Raw genomic sequence first — 14,132 nt, 5'->3', positions numbered from 1 at the left:
GAAATATATAGAATCTTCAACAAAACTGATTAAAATTCTAGTGAAATATGCAGCAAGCGACCGCATGAAATTACAGGGCGAAATAGAAAAATTGGAGGACGAAATTAGCGCCCTGGGTACTAATGAGCAAATTAAGAAGTTGCGTGAAGACATGTTGATTCGGCTAAACAAAGAGGAAGAGGTAATCAAGAAAAGAAAAGCATACAAATTTGAAAGAGACAGACTCGATTACCTCAATGGCCAAATTTTCACCTTTGCCAGAAAATATGATGCTGTGAAAGCGAGAGTCAAGGGAACACAAAACAAAAATCCTGCAAGACGTGAAAATTCAGTGTCAGGATCTGACCTCAGTTCCAACATAAAAAGTGAGACAGAGGGTGATAACATTTCTGAACCGACCTTGGGGTCTACCAAACTTACAATGGCGGAGGAGGTAGATTGCCTCTGCCTGGATCGAAGGGATACGTTGCGCTCAAGAACGAAACTAACATCAGGCGCAACTACAGGCGGAACCAACGCCGGAAAAGAAACCGGAGCCGCCAGAGGAAAAACAAGGGGAGCCCCAAGGGGAAGATGGAACCGGTCTCAGAAACACAACACGGCACAAGTGGGAACAACAACTCAGTCATAAACCTTACAGGGATGGTTTTAACCAGGCAGGAGGAAGCAATACTGTCCCTGGGGTTATCATACTGCCCACCATGTGATTTTAATTATGCGGACGCTAGAATGGACACGTACAGGTTTGTCCGTAAGCTGAAATTGAACAAGTTTCACAGCACACAGTCCAAAAAACACCCACCCAATGTAAGCAGAAGTCCAACTTTGCTAACCGTAGGGGACCAGGAAGGAATGAATGAAATATGGTCCCTACAAAAAGAAACCATTGGCAGCCAGGAAGGAGTAAGCAATTTAAGCAATGATAATACAGCGGCTGGTTTGACTCCATTTAAACCCAAGTCCACGTTCCAACCAATTATGCTCCATGATAACATTGACGTGTATCACGACCTAGTGGTGAAGGAATTGAAACAACTGTACTCTGCCACTAATGGGCGACGCAAACAAATGACAAAACAGAATTGGAGTTACAATCAATTGGTCAAAAAAATAAATACTGATGACAACATCGTGGTGCGTCAGGCGGACAAGGGGGGTAATGTTGTTCTCTGGCCCCGGAAATTATACCTTGAGGAGTCTGAAAAACAATTGAATGACATTACATGCTACAGGAAAAGCAACTGGCCCACCTTGAGGGCGACTTGGGGAGATCAAAAAGCGAAACTCCAGGCATGGAGGAGTGCGGGCATCATAACGGAGGATGAATTCAGATTCATGAAAAATGAGCATCCGGTGGTGCCTACATTCTATCTGATCCCCAAAGTACATAAGAATTACGAAACACCACCGGGTCGCCCCATTATCTCTGCAATTGATAGTTCCCTGGAAAATGTGTCCAGGTATATAGACTTTTTCTTACAGGACTGGGTAAAAGGACTAGGTACTTATGTCAAGGATTCAACTGACTTTATTCAGAAAATGGAGAGACTAGAATGGAACCCAGAATTTCTACTAATGAACCTTGTTGTATCGTCATTATACACCTCTATAGGGCATCGAGATGGACAAAAAGCGATTGAATGCTTTCTGAACAAACGTCCAATATACTATGGGGTACACAATAGGATGTTGCTATCTATGACTCAGATGTGTTTGGAGCAGAACTTCTTTCTATTCAATAACCAAATCTACCAACAAATAAGGGGTGTCGCCATGGGGGCCTGTTTCTCCCCAAGCTACGCATGTTTGCACATGGGGCTTTGGGAGGAACAGGTCCTGGCGGGAGAACTGCATACCACTATGGAGCAACATGTAGTGATCTACCTCAGGTATATAGATGATTTATTCTTTATCTGGAGGGGGACGGAGGAGATGGCGCAACAGTTTGTCAACAATTTGAATGCTAACAGTTTAAACTTACATTTTACATCATGCATCAGTGCAACTTCTGTTAGTTTTTTAGACATGGAGGTTTACATTGAGAACAATCGCATGCAAACCAAATTATTTAGAAAGCCCACAGCAGGCAATACCATCCTGCATGCCACAAGCCACCATCCACGCCACTTGATACGCAGTATTCCCTATGGAGAATTGCTGCGTATCAGGCGGATTTGCAGCAGTGATGAGGAATGCGAACTAGCACAGAAAGCCAGTATAAACAGATTTCTTGCTAGGGGGTACTCCAGAAACTTACTTGAGGGAGCTCAAAAAAGAACTAAGCTTGTATCCCGGGAAGTTGCACTATTGCCTAAGGTTAAGGAGGCAGATACATCCCCGGCTGGGGAGTTAATCAGGCCCCGCATGATCATTACGTACAGCCGACAGCATTCTGCCATCAAAAGAATTTTCAGTCAAAACTGGAACCTGATACTAGGAGATCCAGTTATTGGCAACAAGGTGTTGAAAAGACCACTCCTCACGTTCAGAAGATCAATATCTATGGCTAGATCCTTAGTTAAAAATACTTTGGAACCGCAGATGTCTAATACCTGGAAGGCCCTGGGTAGGGGTTTCAAAAAATGTTCGCAATGCAAAGCATGCAGACATGGGATCAACAAGACCAAATATACTGTCCCTTTCTCTGAAACCCCCAGAGAGATCACAAAGCGCCTCAACTGCAAAACAGATTATGCAGTCTATGTGCTAGAGTGCAGTTGAGGGCTCCGGTATGTGGGTAGCACCTGTGTAACAGTCCATCAACGTGTGTTACAGCACATTAGAGCATTAAGAACAAAGATCAGGCCTACCCAGTGGCCAGGCCTTTTGAGTCAGATCATAATTCCAATCCAGTTCATCTTACGTATTTTGCAGTAGATACATTTTGGCCCATGAAAAGAGGAGGCAATCGAGATACGAGGCTTCGTTTACTCGAAACCAGGTACATCCTGGAACTAAACAGTAAGCAACCACATGGGTTAAATGCAACTGAAGATCTGTATACTTGTTTGTAAATTATCAGGACCGCTATAGATCTTTTGTTATATGCTTTGAATCAGAAGGAGGAGAATTGGTAAAAAGATTCAGTCACAGGGTTAAAATTACAACCTGGACTAATATATATCTCATTGACCAATAAGCATATTCACATAGTGGCAAACATAGCAATGTTACAGGTAGTTGAAAGCAGGGATTTACCATATAGGATGTATTCGTTTGTTTGATTGGTTTTGTCTGTAACCCACGCTGCTTCCTGGCAGTACTTAGACCTTCTGTGTGCACTCGAGCGCACCGCACAGCGGATTCTAGCGCTGTCAGCGGAGCCCAGGCACAAAAAGATTCCTTGGTCGCCATTGTCGGCGAGGCAACAGGCCACGCCCACTTCGAGGCCACGCCCCCGCCCCACCAGTATAAAAGCACTGACTAAAAGTGCATTCACCGGAACCTGCATACTCCTGAGGCGGAAGCCGGGAGCGTCCTGATCCTTTGTTTTTAAAATTTACCTCACCTGTGTCACGCTTGTTGTTCTCTGTACCTTTTAACCCACGCTGCTTCGTAGCAGTACTTAGACCTTCTGTGTGCACTCGAGCGCACCGCACAGCGGATTCTAGCGCTTTCAGCGGAGCCCAGGCACGAAAAGATTCCTTGGTCGCCATTGTCGGCGAGGCAACAGGCCACGCCCACTTCTAGGCCACGCCCCCGCCCCCGTTTAGGGGCTAGAAATTATGTGCATCCACGGTACGCGCAGCGGACGGGCGCAGCGGGCGCGCCGTCTGCGCGCCGAAGGCGCGCCTAAGGTAAGCCCGTCTTCGCCCGTCCTCGCCAAGTCATCGCCTCTCGCCAGACCCCCTGCTCAAAAAATACACATATACGATAGCAACCTACTGTGGTCACTTAACCCTGGCCCCAGATGTAACTATCTAGAAGGATGTATTGGTCAAACCGCCCTTCAATGCAAATTCTGCAATCTGACTATACCTGAGCCACGACCTATCTGCCACAAATCGCCCAGGAGAAGCCAAGCTTCGCTTACCATCCTACAGCTTAACGTGAGATCCCTGGTTAAACACCACGCGGAGGTAAGAACGCTCCTAATAGGCGAAAACCCTGATATCTTGTTTCTGTGTGAAACCTGGATGAGAGATGACCTAACCAGCATCCCTAATTTAGCACTACCGGAGGGGTTCTCCATGATTACCATCAATAGGGCCTCGAGAGGAGGGGGCATTGCTGCCATCTATAGATCGTCCTTCACATGCTCTTTCCTTCCGGAAAGCATAACGGGCAGTGAATGCGCACGCTTTACTATATCCACAAGCCCTCATTTCTCTCTTTCGGGCCTATTTATATACAGACCCCCGGGGCCTTCCATGAAATTCAGAGAAGAGCTCATTGACATAACCCACGCTTTGATCACCAGCTCAGCTAACTTCACCATCCTAGGGGACCTAAATCTTCATCTTGACGACACCGATAATGTTAATATTAGCAACTTCTTAGCTGACTTAGCAGCTCTACAGCTGACCCCTCTTGTGCAAACCCCCACTCATACAGCGGGTCACCTACTCCACCCGGTGTTTACTAATATCCCAGATGCCAGAGCAGACGACCCTAAACCTATGGCCTGGACCGATCACTCCCTGGTCAGTTTCTCGATCCAGAGTGTCTCCCCTCCCGTGATAAAGGCACCTACTTCATGCCTAAAACGGCCTTGGCATAAACTTCAACATCTTAACCTTGCTGACAGCCTAGGCGAGCTTAACTTGGAGGGTGTGAACGACATTGATACGTCGTATGCGTCCTTCCAGGACTGGCTCACCAAGGGACTGGACGCTGTTATACCGGCCAAGTGGACCAAGGGCCGCAACTCCCCCTCTAACCCCTGGTACGATGAAAAGCTGAAAACTATGAGGAAAGCATGTAAGAAAGCAGAACGCCACTGGAGGAAAGAATACAAGCAGGAGGAAAAAAACGCGTATCTGGCCTTGCTTAAAGCATACCATAAAGCCATACGCTTAGCTCGCGCAGCCTTCTTCGCGAATGAAATTAAAACAAGTCCCAACCCCATGAAAACCATTTTTAAAATTGTGCAAAAATTGCAACATGGAGATAAACCAGCCTCCCACATCACTTCTACTCAGCAATGTGATGATCTAGCAACTTTCTTCACCGATAAAGTGAAGAAGATCTACAACTCTTTCACTCACGACCTTCCAGAGGACATTAAATCCCCCAAAGTCATCTGTGAGAGCTACAGGCTCTCCTGCATTCCAGCCATCTCTCGCGAGGAACTGACTACAATATGCAGGAAGGTTAAATCTGGCGCACCTGCAGACCCCATGAAACCAGTCTACTTTCAAGGAGCCCTGGAATTCTTCCTCCCACCCCTGACCTCTCTTCTCAACCTCTCATTTGCCACGGCCACGGTACCCATCTGCTGGAAGCAGGCTTGGGTCACACCCATTATAAAGAAACCCACCTTAGACCCCTCGAAGCCGGAGAATTACCGGCAGGTTTCGCTGTTACCTTGGGTAGCGAAGCTAGCGGAGGCCCACGCGAACAAAGTGCTGAACGATCACATGGCAAAAAATAACATCCTGGACCCTTCCCAACACGGGTTCAGGCCGGGCCACAGCACGGAGTCCGCTCTCCTTAACTCCACAGAACGCCTGTAAAAGTGCCGCGCTCATTCTGCTCGATCTCAGCGCGGCCTTCGATACGGTCTCACATGCTATTTTACTTAAACGACTGGAAAACATCGGGATCATAGACTCAGCTCTAGAGTGGTTCCGTTCATTTCTCACGAACAGATCCTTCCAGGTATCGGCACCCCCTTCATCTCTAAACCCCAAGAAATAGGACAAGGAGTGCCACAGGGCTCTGCCCTCAGTCCATCCCTCTTTAATCTATACATGCAACCCCTGGCGGAAGTCGCCAAAAAATGGGATCTTACAATGGTGGCGTACGCCGACGACACCCAGTTGGTCATCAGCCTCAAGGAGGCTCCCTCCCCTGATGCCACTAGATTCAGGGATGGACTGACCGCTGTCGCCAATTGGATGACAGCGAACTGCCTCCAACTCAATGGTGGTAAAACGGAGGTGCTGATCATAGGCAAAAACGCCAACAGCTGGAGCAATCTTTGGTGGCCTTGCTCACTGGGCCCAGCCCCTCCTCCAAAAAATCTGGCAAAAAACTTGGGAGTATGGCTGGACTCTGCACTTAATTTTCAGGCTCACGCTAAAAAAGTGGCCGAGACTTGTATTGGAGTACTGAGAAGCCTTAACCCCATCTTAGGCTTCTTTGATTCCAAAACGAGACAACTGATTGTTCAATCGACCATCCTGGCCAGGTTGGACTACGCCAGTGTTCTGCTGTTAGGAGCCAATAAAGCGGAAATTAAGAGATTCCAACGGATTCAGAATTCCGCAGCCAGGGCCATAGTAGGCTTGCCTAGAAGGTGCTCCGCGAGAGCTGCTATTCATAGAATGCACTGGCTGCCTGTGGAAGCCCGTATCCAATTCAAGGCCCTCATCTTTGCCTTTAGGATTCTGCGATCTGAGGGACCTGAGCTCCTTCGCCCACTGCTAACGCCCTATAACCCCCAACGAAACCTTCGCTCCAAAGGGCAACACTTAGTCCTGGTCCCCTACACGAAATACTGCCGTGTAGGAGGGCGCTCGTTCAGACTGATAGGGGCTAATTTATGGAACTCCCTCCCCCTCCATATTCGTAGCATGAACAACCTATTGGCTTTCCGCAAAGCGATTAAAACTCACCTCTTTCCCCCCCTGTAGATGTCCACCTGCTTCTTTCCCAGTTTGTTATGTTGGTTCTAGCGCCGGGACGCCCCGTTGCCAGGGCAGCTGTTGCGCTTTACAAAACGCTTAACATAACATAACATAACATAGTAGCATAATGAAAAAGAACATGTGTTTTAGTAATACATACTGCCTTTTCATCTTATGTGTATTTTGAGAGCACCACTAATCCAAAGAGGGCAACCCTGGATGGCTATCCAGGGAGGTATCAATGATTCTATATCTGAGAATTTGATTGTTTTTAATTAGCACTTGCACCAGCACTTTATATATTGAAAAAAAGAAAAAAAGAAACTATGCACTCACTGTTTTATGTGCCGAGAACATGACAAACAGCTAGAAGTTCAGTATTTTTTTCATGAAGTTTTTGCCCACTTGGGCTTTATTTAAAACATTTGATGTTGTGCATATCACTTTTGAGAGATAGCAGGGAAACCTGCAACTAAATGAATTGGGTGGAGGATTGGATATATTCTCACTTCACATCACCAATGTATTCATACAGTTATAATGAAAAACAATGTGAAAACTGTTTTTTTAAAGAAATATTTAAATACATATTTATTTATATATTTTTTATATATCAGTCGGTTGCACAAATGAAATGTATAATGCATTGTTACATTTTGTATTAACGCATGTGAAACATAGTATTTTTTCCATGTTGTTTACTTTATGTGAAAAAAATAACGCGCGCACTGGCACTTTAAATCTCAGCATTTGCTCTCAGCAACTCGCCATGTGATCAAGCTTTGCAAAAGGCGAAACGCGTAATGGCGGCGGCAGGCTTGCTGGAAAATAAACACTTCAATTGAGCACTCAATCTGGGTCTGTTCATTCGTCATTTGGAATTTGTGAGCTGGGGCGGCTGCTTAAGCCAGTGTGACGAATTTACGTTCATATATATATATATATATATATATATATATATATATATATAAAGCTCACTGAAAAAAACTATTGGGTGCAGGGCGTTATAGTTAGTTGAACTTTCACTCGTACACAACCAGCGATATGCGGCCATTATAGTTAGTGGAGCTAACCATAACTAGCGCCCCCGTTATGCACTGCTGATTATGTCACATATTACATCACTCATGACATGCTCAGTGACATCACTGAAGACATCTCAAATGACATCACTGATGACATCATTCAGTGACTGAGTTGTTCTAAAAAAAAGTTCAAGAATGTTATATCTGTATATGCCAAGGTATATTGAAGAATGAATGGTAGCCTGAGAACCTGTATGGGTGCCTGAATATCTGTGTTGTGTGACTCCTTGCATGGATCTGTGAGTGGGTGATTCACTGGGTATATGCGTTTATGAGTACGTGTGTTAGGGAGTTTATTGGTGAGTGAGTGTAGCTATAGCTGTGTTGGTGAGTGAATCAGTCTTAGTGGTATATGTGTAAGAAACTACAAATGTGAAAGGCAGTATTTGTGAGTGTTGGAGTTTATAAGTGAGTATATGTGACAGTGAGTGATTGTGACAGACAGTGGCTGCATGGATAAGGGTGTGATTATGTCAGTAATTGCTAAAGACAGTAGTATCTGTATGAATAAGTGACGTGGTGTGTGTATAACTGTATAGGTGAATAAATGGCAATGTACGGCGAGATAGTATGCACCTTTCCTGAGGCGGAAGCCGGGAAAGCGAGTTCGCTTGAATTTTACTCACTGCTGAATGCATTTTTAAAACTGTTTATTTTTCTTTGAAATTGCTACCCACCTTATTCGTTTTTATTTTCCCTGCTCAGCCGATTAGGCACTGGTGCTCGGAGCAGTCAGGGGGGCAGACATCTTGGGGAAAGCAGACAGGGGCTACGCTCTAGTTTCTTCGCCCCTCTCGCGCTCACCTGCACATAAACTTGGGCTGAATCCTCTCGCGCTTGCGAGATAGTATGCACCTTTCCTGAGGCGGAAGCCGGGAAAGCGAGTTTACTTGAATTTTACTCGATGCTGAATGCATTTTTAAAACTGTTTATTTTTCTTTGGAGTTGCTACCCACCTTATTCATTTTTATTTTCCCTGCTCAGCCGATTAGGCACTGGTGCTCGGAGCAGACACGCTCTAGTTTCATCGCCCCTCCCGCCCTCACCTGCACATAAATTGGGGCTGAACCCTTGCGCGCTTGCGAGATAGTATGCACCTTTCCTGAGGCGGAAGCCGGGAAAGCGAGTTCACTTGAATTTTACTCACTGCTGAATGCTTTTTTAAAACTGTTTATTTTTCTTTGGAGTTGTTACCCACCTTATTCGTTTTTATTTTCCCTGCTCAGCCAAATAGGCGCTGGTGCTCAGAACAGTCAGGGGGGCAGACATCTTGGGGGAAGCAGACAGGGGCTACGCTCTAGTTTCTTTGCCCCTCCCACCCTCATCTGCACATAAATTGGGGCTGAATCCTCGCGCACTTGCGAGATAGTATGCACCTTTCCTGAGGCAGGAGCCGGGAAAGCGAGTTCGCTTGAATTTTACTCACTGCTGAATGCATTTTAAAACTGTTTATTTTTCTTTGGAGTTGCTACCCACCTTATTAGTTTTTATTTTCCCTGCTCAGCCGATTATGCACTGGTGCTCGGAACAGTCAGGGGGGTAGACATCTTGGGGGAAGCAGACAGGGGCTACGCTCTAGTTTCTTCACTCCTTCCGCACTCACCTACATAATATGGCCATCATTTCCCGGCCGCGCAGCAGGCATGCGGAAGGTGCGCCAAAGGCAAGCCCGTCTGTGCCCGTCTGCGCCAGGCCGAGCCCTGGGCCCAGGACGCCTGGCCAAAATCCATCAACCCGCTTAGGTTACTCATCTGACACACTGCATGCACTGCGAACTAAGGTGAATCTCAAATGTGATATTCTGTCCAATGATAGGTTGTACCCAAGTTCTTGTCATAATTGTAATTTTCATCTATATGTTCCGCAACTATGTTGTTGCTTCTCTTCTCTCCCAAAATCCTCTCCAAACTGGCTTTTTGCCACTTTGAACTGCCGTTCTCTTAGCAAGCATAAAAAAAACATCTACGATCTTTTATCGGACGAGTCACCGGATGCCCTGTTTCTTACAGAAACGTGGCTGCATGACAGTTCTGGGCCAGACATCGCAGAAGCTCTTCCTTTAAATTATGTAATTGTCAGGAGTGACAGACGGGGGAAAATTGGGGGGGGCATTGCGATCATTTTTAAAAAGACGTTGCAGTGTACTTTTGAACCAATTTCCTTGAGCAACTGCGATGCGGCTCTTTTTAAACTGGCTCTGCTCCCAAATTTTACACTTACTGGGCTTTTAGTTTACCGGCCGCCTGGCCTGTTACAGCCCTGGGTTACACAATTCTTGGACATTACTGCATCGACTTTGGTTAACTCCAGTAATCTTTTGATTCTGGGTTACCTAAATATTCATTTCGAGGATCCTTAGAACAATATAGGCAAATACTTTCTTGATGACCTTGCGGCAATGAACATAATGCTGTGGAACGTGGGTCCCACCCACAGCGGTGGTCACTTATTGCACCCGATTTTGTCCAATCTGCCTCACATACATTGTTTTCCTGCTTTGCCTTTACAGTGGACGGACCATTTCCTATCGAAATTTAGTTTGGCCATCCCAGATACCTTTACTCCTTCTATTAAGACTCTTAGGACTGGGAAAAGGGTTTGTAAAAAGCTAGATATGAATCACCTAAATAATGCCCTAGATTGTCAACCGTTGGGCATTGTCCTTGATTCAGACGATATGGAAACAGTGTCACTCAAGGTAAATACATGGCTTAAGGAGGCGATTGATTCTTGTCTCCCTCTATCATACAAAAAAGTTAGAGTCCACAAATCTCCTGCGTTACGGTTCAATGAATACCTTAAAGCAGAGAAATCCAAATGCAAAAGGCTGGAACGAATTTGGAGGAGAGACTATTCCTCAGAAGCAGGGATCACTTATAGGAATTAACTAAAGGAATATCATAAGGCCGGTGCTACAACTAGGGTGGGTTATGTTGCCAGGACTATTGCTAAGGCAACTAATAAATCGAAAATACTATTTAACCTAGTCAAAGAACTTGCGGGTGCCCAAACAAGTGCGAGCCCTCTGCCTTTGAGTAGTGATCAATGTGAGGAACTTGCCCGTTTCTTTACAAAGAAGATTGACACTATTTACTTGTATATAGCAAACCTGCATCTGGTGTCCGAAGAGAATATTACTGATCATACTAGCAACATTGATCTGGCCTCTGCCCTTCAACCTTGCTTGATATATGAGCCCCTTACTTCCTGGCCTGAGATTATTGTGCAAAGCCTGAAAGATATTTTAGGTAAATTAAAATCTGGATCACCAGTTGATCCACTTCCAATCTCGGTACTTAAACTTTTGAACATTCCTCAGCTTTCTGAGATTTGTAGAGCACTCAACCAATCGCTATTAAATGCAAATGTTCCAGCTTTGTGGAAACATGCTATGGTAATACCACTGCTGAAAAAGCCATCGGCCGATCCGAAGATTCTTGCTAATTTCAGACCCATCTCCCTTTTGCCTGCTTTCTCCAAAATTTTGGAACGGCATGTTCATTATCATCTTGCCCAATTTACTGAGACAAATGTGTTACTTTACCCATCCCAATCAGGTTTCCGCCCAGGGTTCTCCACAGAGACTACCTTGTTGGGCGTTACAGAGAATCTACGCCATATGTTGGACAGAGGGAACACAACTGCGCTGATACTTCTTGATCTCAGCGCAGCATTTGACATCATTTCTCACACTATACTATTAGATTCTCTCTCTGCAATGGGCATCTGTGGTTTGCCCCTGGATTGGATCACATCCTTTCTCACTCAGCGAACATTTCCAATCTTCTCACACTCGGCCTCCTCTAATACTCATCTGTCTCCGTATGGGGTCCCTCGAGGTTTGGTACTCAGTCCCTTGCATTTTAACTTATATGTTTCACCTCTCGCACAGATTGCCGAACGGGAAGGTTTGACTATGTTTATTGTTAGAATAAAACTGCATACACTGGATGATGAGGAAGAGCAGTTTATTTCACGTCTGGTCTCTGCGCTGCCAGCCTCACACAACGTTCTGACAAGAAACGCCCCACCAACATTCCATGGGTCAAGGTAACTTCATGTGGGGGAAGGGGTGAGTGGGACATACCATAATCGCATTACGATATATTGAGGGATATTTACAACACATCTCCCTCTGTATAGAAAACAACAATAGATATAGAACATATCCTCCAAGGGAGGCAACATTAAGCAAACATTACAGCTATTTCACGTAGTCCTCCTGCCAGCGTGGTGGTTGACGTACTCTGGTTTCTCTGGCTGCTTGAACATCAGGTAGTACAACATCCTGGTTCTCATTACAGCCAGGCAATGGAACACATGCATTGGGGCAACAACTCACATTGTCCATACTCCATGTGCTGCCATCATTCAAAACCACAGAGTTATTGTTTACACGCTGTATTCTCAATGGTTTGGAGAAAGAGGACACTTTTGCACGTCCTATAACAGGTCTTTTGATTACCACCCACTGTCCAACATGGGATTTTCTATTGGAAGCCCCCCTTTTTTGGTCGTATTTGGTCTTGTAATCAACTTGATGTCGGTCCACCTTCTCTCTCACAGAATCTCTATCCACCCACACTGGAATACCTCCATTTAACCAGTTGGGGGTGAGTTTAGATCCCGTATTTCTCCCTTTAAGGGATACGAAAGGAGAAACTCCTGTCACAGCATTTAGGGAAGAATGATATGACCATAGGGTTTTCCTTATGGCTTCCTCTACTGGTTCATGCATGGTAACAGCCATTTGAATGGAGTTCTTCAACATTATATTTGCTCTTTCTACCATCCCATTAGCTTTGGGACAGTAAAAAGGTGTTCTTACATGTGAAATGGCCATCTCAGATAGGAATTCTTTCATTGCATCAGACGTAAACTGGACCCCATTATCTGTCACTAGGGTGCTCGGTATTCCCTCTTTTGAGAAAACCTCCTGCAAAAACTGAATTAGGGCCAGTGTAGTTATGGAAGGTACAAACTTGGTACTGATCCAATGAGAGTGATAATCAATGATTACGAACATAAACCTCTGGTTGATGTTAAGTAGGTTTAAAGGGCCTATGATATCAAGTCCCAGCTTGTCCCAGGGTTTAGTCGGTACCCCCACCGGAATGAGTGGTACTTTATGTATCACCTTGGATTTGTCACACCTTCCACATGCCTCACAGTCCTGCACAGTGTTCTCCACCAACCCATCCATCTTAGGGAACCAATAGTGCTGCCTGATCTTACTCTTGGTCATGCTTCTCCCTGGATGACCTTTGTGGGCTAATGCAATAATACGTTCCTTCATGCTACCAGGAGGAATAACTTTATTCCCTCTGCACACCTGACCATTCATGTTGGATAATTCATTTCTTACTACCCAATATGGTTTGAGAGTTTCTGACAGCTCATTGTTAGACTCAGGCCACCCTTTCTCAATTAATCTCCTCAACTCACTCAACACCTGGTCTTCTTGAGATTCTTTCTCCCACTCCTCCTTATTGATTGCTGGGTGTTCAACTGCGAGAAAAACCTACTCTGGTGGACTGCACAGGTTGTCCTCACTATGTACGGGCAATCTTGACATGCAGTCTGCTATGGTGTTTTTTACACCCGCCACGTAACACATGTTGAAATTGTATGCCAAAACCCATTTCGAAATGCGTGGAGAAATGCGTGGAGTGGCCCTCTCAATGTTCTTTGTTGAAAACAATGGGTTTAGGGGCGTGTGGTCGGTCCGTAGGTAAAGGGGATTCCCCACAAAAAAATGTTTAAATGATTTATTTCCCAATAGCACGACAAGGCTTCTCTCTCTATTGTTGAGTAATTAGACGCAGGTTCTTTCAGCGCCCTGGAAGCAAAAGCAATTATTCTCTCACATCCTCCTACCATTTGGGTGAGGGATGCCCCCAGGCCTTTAATGCTGGCGTCAGTTGTCAGAGTGGTTTTTTCATTAGGATCAAACATACCTAAAGTGGGTGCCTTGGCAATGGCTGACTTGACATATTGGAACTCCTGTTGGCACTCAGAACTCCAAACAAAGGAGCAACCCTTCTTTAAAAGCTCTCTCATGGAGCATGTGTGACTTGAAAAATTTTCTACAAATTTGGTCATGTACACTAAGCCCAGGAAGGATCTGAGCTTGTCTTTATTAGAAGGAGCTGGAGCTAACATCACTGCGTCCACCAGGCTAGTTTTTGGCTTGATTTCCTCTCCTGAAATGGTGTGCCCTAAGTAAGTCACAGACCTGACCCCAATTTTACACTTG

This window comes from Lissotriton vulgaris, chromosome 12, assembly GCF_964263255.1.
Source record: "Lissotriton vulgaris chromosome 12, aLisVul1.2, whole genome shotgun sequence".
In the NCBI taxonomy this organism is placed as follows: domain Eukaryota; kingdom Metazoa; phylum Chordata; class Amphibia; order Caudata; family Salamandridae; genus Lissotriton; species Lissotriton vulgaris.
This window is presented reverse-complemented; position numbering follows the sequence as displayed.